The 7,153-nt window shown below is 51.1% G+C and overlaps 1 pseudogene; it reads right to left on the reverse strand.

The window, feature by feature from the left end:
- Positions 1-3,779: 3,779 nt before the first annotated feature.
- On the reverse strand, positions 3,780-7,091 carry LOC102856904 (annotated as a pseudogene).
- Positions 7,092-7,153: the final 62 nt, after the last annotated feature.

Below are 7,153 nucleotides of genomic sequence, written 5' to 3' on the forward strand. Positions count from 1 at the left end.
AAGATGGACAGTCAACTCCTATGAGATTCATAGCCTCTGAAAACCTGCTGGAGGGTGAGCTATGGGTTGGTTCTGACTCTGTGGCACACAACAGCAACAACCACGGTCCTCACTTCACTCGTGGCTTCTGCCTGTGACTGCCTCTCCAGTGCTGTCCAGTGCGTGGAGGAGGCTCTGAGCTGAAGGAGGTGGGGTCAGCAGAGCCTCGAGCTGAAGGAGGTGGGGTTTTCAGAGCATCTGAGGCTTTAGAGCCATCTACCCGGGCCTCTGCGTGCTGTCCACGGCTGTCCACAGGCCTGTTCTTTCTCTGGTCTCTGTGGCAGTCCCTAGGCGGCTTCTGTCTTCCCAGACTCATTCTCAGACTACTGCGCTGTCTGAGGCCTGGCATCTCCTCTCTCTGCCCTTTGCTCGGAAGTGCTGCCCTCTCTTGCCACTGGCATTATTGTGTCAACAGATTGGAGTTTCATCTCCAACCTTCAAGGCTGTTCTGTGTACTTTCTCAGATTTTATCTAGACAAAGAAGACTCTTTAGTTACTGATTGAGAACATTTTCCAGAAGTTTTGTCCATTTCATGACATTACTCTTAGAAATCAAGGTCTGAATGAGATTGGCTCCTTCAACTGGATTGAGACGTCTTTTGTGACACACACAATGTGATCAGTTTTAAGAATGACAGGAGTGGACTTGAGGAGAGGGAAAGATTTTTACTTTTCAAGGAGAAGAACAAGCTGAAGGGGAGGAGTGGACAGGGAGAAAAGTGCAACAATGAATGAATGGAAATACAGAAATCTTCTGTACATTTTCTTTAAAATTAATAATAATTTTAAAAAATGAATGGCGGAAAAGAATGACAGAGGTGTGCTTGAAAAGAGCCTCCCGTGTGTCTGAATGTCTCTACATTCCGTGATGCTGCTTTGTTTGACACTTAGCTGTTTTCCCCTTGCATGTGGTGCATCAGCCTTTACACGCATTATCTTCAGATCTCCGAGAGGAAGGTGCAGTGAGCACACCCGCATCCCTCCCAGCGGCCACAGTGGTGAGACCGGGACAGGATGTGAGCACATGTGTGTGAGAGCTCTGAGGAGCAGGCGGGATTCTCAGTCCCACCGGTCCAGCAGTGAGTCGATGGTTTCCCAGCCCCAGGCACCTCCGGCATCAACACTGTCACCGTCAATGCGGCTTGAAGCCTGGAAGTGGACCTCGGAGCCCGGTAGTCCTACCTTGCAGACCAGGCCGGGACATCCCAGCATTCGGACAGAGGGGCCACAGTTCCTGATGGGTTTTCTCCTGTCTTAGTCCTCTTGTCCCCCTTACCCCAGGTGGAAGTGGTGACAGGATCAGCAGGGGCAGAAGGACCCCGTAGAAACCAGAAACTTTGAGGGGAGAATTTCCCTCTCTGATTGCACAACCTGTACCCCCAACAGGATAAAACCAACCCCTGCTGGTTTGTGCTCCCTCACTGTTGCCCTGTCCTGTGCCATCCCCATGATCTGTGTCCTGGATAGAGCAAGACGGGACAAGGTTCAGATCTGCTGCTCTCCCGGGCACTGTGTGTCATCGTGGACGTGACAGCCCCTAGCGACCACTCCTCCTGTCAGCCTCCACGTGGCCTCTGATGTGAGTGCAGGCACACAAGTGCACAGCCTTCTAGTTGGAGGGCGGATGAGGGGAAGCCCAGGGCCCAGGAGAGTCCCCAGAACGAATATAGCTCCGAACTACGGGCCTCGAATTATCTGTGAATTTCTGTGCCTACTTTAAACTGTCCATGAATAGATCTGACCCTGAACAGCACACCATGAGCTTTGAGAACTGACCACAGCATGGCCACTGTCCAGGCCTCACAGAGGACACCGAAGACACACATGAGGACAGTGCTCCGAAAGCCTTGAAAACAACAGACATCAAGAAGGCGGCTGGTTTTGCAGCCTAAACAAGCGGGCCGATTGCCTCCCAAGCAAAACTGTCAGCCTTCTCCGTGGAACTCAAGCAAAGCCCACGATCTCAATGGACATGGTCCACAATTTCTTGGCACGTGAAGGACCAAGAAAAGATCAGCTCGTGTGGGAGAATTAAGAGGTGCCAACACCCAGCTGGGCCACAGCCTATCAGGAATTGTGCAGAGGCCTGGGAGTGAGTGAGGTCTTCACTCAGATCCATGGCACCTAACAGCAGCAAACTGACGTAGACGGGGATTGTCTAACAGACTTTAAAGTTGTTGTTAGGTGCCCTTGAGTTGACCATGGCTCATGATAGCCCTATTCTGCACCATCCTTCCCGTCTCTGATACAAGCTCCCCCTTTTTTTCCTTTCATTTTTCTCCCTGCCCACCCCTCCCCACCAGTACACTCCCCTCTTTGAAAAGTTAAAAAAAAAACACCCAAAAACCAAAACTTTCATTGTTATACAATCCCTCCCCTCAGGTCCACTCCACTATGCAGCCTTCATTTTGGACTCCTAATCACATATCCCTTTTAAACAGTTTTCTCCTTCATCTGTTTCAATGCAGTATACATAATTTATCCCATCTTTCTCAGTCTCCCCCCAACCCCGATGTCAGACCTGTTTTACAACAGTGGCACCATGCAGTACTTGTCCTTTTGTGACTGAGATACTTCACTCAGCATAATGTCCTCCAGGGTCACCCATTTTGAATAATATTGCGTGAGTTCCTTGTTTTTCAATGTTGCCTAGTATTCCATTGTGTGAATATACCACAGCTTTTCTATCAATTTGTTTGTTGATGGGCACTTGGGTTGTTTCTCTCTCTTTTTTTTAACACTTAGAATTATTTATTGATCTATGCACCAGGAGTATTAAGGAGTAATGATGTCAGTTTGAGGACTAAGGTGTGTCTGGTTGAGGCCATAGTCTTTCCAGTCAGTTGCTGTGCATCTGAGGGCTGGACAGTGAGTAGGGATGACAGAAGAAGAATTGACGCCTTTGAGCTGTGGTGTTGGGGAAGAGCACTGAACATCACATGGACGGCCAGAAGAACACACCAATATGACTTGGAGAGGGTGCAGCCAGACAAGGGTGATGAGGCTTTGCCTCATGTCCTCCGGGCATGTTGCTAGGAGGGGCTGTTCCTGGAGAGGGACATGATGCTCAGAAGAGTAAAGGGTCAGTGAAGGAGAAGACGACCCTCGATCAGGTGGACTGACGCAGTGAACGCCGCAATGGGCTCTAATGTGTCAGGAAGTGTGAAGATGGTAGAGTTCAGGTCTGTTCAAAGGATGGCTGAGGCGGACTCGACTCAGCGAGCGGCTCCTAACAGTGCACCAGGCGGCTAGCCCCTAAATACCCAGCATGGAGCTTTGGCGCTCTGGGTCGTGGGCACGTGCAAGGATAGGTCCTGCAGCCCTTATCGCAGGCACTGGAACTCAGGGACCAGAGGTGGGAGGCCCCTGAACCAGCAGCTGCTGATAGATAGCAGCAAAAAGTGAAGAGGTCAGAGCCAGGCACTCTCGTCCCAACCCTAAAGATGCCATAGAGGACAAAACGCTCTGGGCCCTGCCGGCAGGTTGGGCAAACTGGGAGTGCATATGGTGGATGGAGGTCCTCCAGGTGCTGTAAGCAGCGGCTGCAACCCTGGTTTGTCCCAGTGCCAGGTAACCAAAGACTGGAGAAGGGGTGTTGACAGTTTGGGTTGTGAGGGGACAGGCTGTGCCCCCTAGCTGGATGAGGTGGGGGAAACAGGCACTGCAGTGGGACGTACACACCAAGAGGTGAGTTTTGCAGCCTTTTGGGAGGTCACCTGGGTACCCCCAAATCCACCCCCTTAAAGGCTGGTGTGGAAGGCATCCTGCAGCCACTGGTCGCGGACGTTGTGTGTCTGGGGCACCGTGAGGGGTGGTGGGTCTGGAGGCAGGCTGGCATCGGGAGGGTCTTTGTCGTCCAAGAGGCCACCGTCGGGTGGGCAGGAGCTGTCCGAGTGCACAGAGGATGACAGGTCCTGGCACAGGTGTGTGTAGTCCTGTATCGACTCATACAGGCCCAACAGCTGGCACAGCAGGGACATGTCCAGTTGCTGCAGCCCCACCATCTCTGCGCAGTGCAGCTAACGCGGAGTCCAGGATGACCCGGCGGAGTCCAGGTTGACCCGACGGCAGTGCCCCTGTTGGCGTGGCTGGGGCCCGTCCAGCTCATCGTGGATGCGGCTGCGCTAGCTGTAGATGCGCTCCAGCTCCCGCCACAAGCCTCCGTTCGCTTTGAGAGGACCGCCTCAGCCGTGGGCAGCCCGTTCATGGCCTGGCCACCGTCCCCCCCCAAGGCCCTACCCGGACGGCCGCCCGCAGGCCCCGCAACGTGGTCCCGCTAGCTGAGCCCCGCCGCTGCCAGCAGGCCGCGCTTTGTTCCTTGGGTTGTTTCTCTTTTACAGTCACTGTGTCATCCACCATGTTGAAGATCTTCCTCTCTGACCCCCCACCCCATCTTTCCCAGCAGGATGTCCTTTCCCAAGGACAGACCCCTCCTCACAACATGCCCAGAGGGTGTGAGACAAAGTTACCATGTTTGCCCCTCAGGAGCGCTCTGACTGCACCTCGTCCAAGACTGACTGACTGTTCTTTTGGCAATCCACGGAATAGTCAGTACTCTTCACACCCCAGTGCTGTCTTCCTTACTCATTGTCCGACTTTGAGATGCATAGGAAGCAACTCAAAATACTATGACTTTCGAAAGCTGTACCTTGGTCTCAAAACTGACATCCTTGCTTGTTAACTCTTTAAACAGGTCCTTGACAGTAGTTGCAACACATTTTTTTCATTTCCTGACTGCTGGTGACAGAAGTGTTTATTGTGGGTCCAAGTAAAATGAAATCTTTGACAACTTCAGTCTTTTCTCTGTCATGATGCTGCCTGTTGGCCTTGAGATATGAGGAATTTTGTTTTCTTGGAGTAATCCAAATGGAAGGCTGTGGTCTGTGATCTTCTGCAGCAGATGCTTCACATCTTCTTCACTCTCTGCAAACGAGAACGTGGCATCAGCATAATGCAGGCTGTTATGAATCGTCCTCCAATCCTGAAGCCACATTTTTCTTTACATAGTCCAGCTTCTCAAATGATTTGTTCAGCATCCAGATTAAAAGAGACGGGGGAAGGATCTACCCCTGACACCCGTTCCCAAGTTTTAAACCGTGCAGTTTGTCCTTGTTCTGGTCAGACAGCTGCTTCTTGGTCTCTTTATAGGGTCAGCATGAGCACAGTTAAGTGTCCTGGATCCCCGTCTTTCTTGGTGTTCGCCGTAATATGTTGGGATCCACGCAGTCAAATGCTGTTGTATAGTCAAGGAAACATGAATTCTCTTTACTACTATGGAATGTCCTTCTTGACCCTTAATCATATTTTCCTCCTGAAATTCTATTTGTCTGGTATTAATAATGCCAGCGTGGCTTTCTTTTTCTTTATGTTTGCCTCACAACTTTTTCCGTTTCTTAATGTTCCACCTTGAAGGACCCTTTTGGATTTAACTGGCTTGCATAGACCGCATACCTCTGGGTTTTGTTTTTATTGAGCCCAAAAATCTCTGTCCCTTGACCGGAATAAATATCCATCTTTAGTACGAGAGTGCCTGAGCCCTGGTGGTCCAGTGGGTAAGGTGCTTGTCCAATAGCTGAAAAGCGAGCTGTTGGAATCCACCAGGAGCTCTAATGATCTTCTCCCATGACAACAGCTGCTGTTGTTGTTTACACCTTTGGGTCGGAACCGACCCGTAGCTGACCCTGCAGGGTTTTTCCCGAGGCAGTAAACCCTGTGGGAGGAGATTGCCTATCTTTCTACCACGGAGCAGCCGGTGGGTTGGAACCACGTACCTTCAGCTTGGCAGCGCAGTTTACCACCAAAAGCTCCCTTAATGATTGTGGCCTTGGAAACCTCAGGGTCGGTTCTACCCTATCCTCAGTCAAACCGACAGCAGTGGACCTGGGATTTTTAAGAAAAGTGTACGGTAATTACCATGACATTAAATGCACAGCAATGAGGCACATTGATCCTTGTGGACCTTAAACAAGTCTGTAATGGATTTATTAACTCATCGTCCACTTCATTTTACGTTTTGCCTAATATTGACCAGCCTGAAAACACTGCTTGCGCTGGGCCCCTTCCTAGTCCATCGGTGGGATGTGTTGTCCCAGGACAGTGTAACCTCCAGAGCGCCAAACAGAACGCGTCACTGAGCGTTTTAGTCCTTTAGTAACCACAGGGGTTAGTAACCACAGGGGCTACTGTGTCAGGCTTCCAGTCGAAAGGTCAATGATCCAAATCTACCCTCCAGGCCATGGGAGGGCGACGGGCACTCCCCTCCTGGAAAGAGTTCCAGCCTCGGAGACCCACGTCTCGGAGACCACGTTGTGGTCAACTCGACGGCAGCTGGGCTGGTTGGTTTGGAACCAGCCATGGGGCAGCACCGTGTCCTATCTGTCCACTCGCTGTTTTGCAATTAAGAATTCAGAATTCACCTGACCTCACTGTGAGGTACAGAAACACATATGAGCTGACACATTCTAACAAAGTCTAAGAAACTAATGTCAGAAACAAATTCTTACCAAGTCTAAGAGAAACTGAGCCTGATTTGGTGGAAGACTGACAGAGGAAGCAAGCCTTGCCAATTACATCTTCCCGCACAGTATTTTCATAATTGAAAGTGTGAGCTGACATTCTAAACCACGTGTGTTGTTTTTTTTTAAAAAAAGACATTTCTTTGTTTTGTTTTTTTCCCCTCTGTGAAAAAGGCACCCTGTGTCACAGTGGGGAAGATGACATGTGCCTTAGTGTAGGAATATCGGGGAAAAGAATATGCCTCAAAAGGAAGGGCAGGAGAGGGCATTAAGGCCGCAAAATATGCTCTGGGAACGGTTGGGGAAGGGTGTCCAAAGCGTCAGCGTGAAGGCAGAGGCTGAAGTCCAGTGTGGCTGCTCCTTGGTTGGGACGGTCTCCCCACTCACGTGTGTGTGTCAGGAAGGGGGAGCTGCTCTTCCATCGTGGGGATGTGCCCCGCTCCAGCCCTCCTCACTCAGTTTACCTTCACTCTCTCGTCCGGAAGGCTGCAGGGTCCGGGCGGCAGGGATTCGCTTATATGTGTGAGAGGCCGGCATTGCCAGCACACCTGTGTTCCAGACTCCCCCACCTCGGGCTCCACACGCTGCCCCAGGAGTGC

Source organism: Elephantulus edwardii, unplaced genomic scaffold (genome assembly GCF_000299155.1).
Source record: "Elephantulus edwardii isolate Elephantulus edwardi_28Jun2011 unplaced genomic scaffold, EleEdw1.0 scaffold00002, whole genome shotgun sequence".
In the NCBI taxonomy this organism is placed as follows: domain Eukaryota; kingdom Metazoa; phylum Chordata; class Mammalia; order Macroscelidea; family Macroscelididae; genus Elephantulus; species Elephantulus edwardii.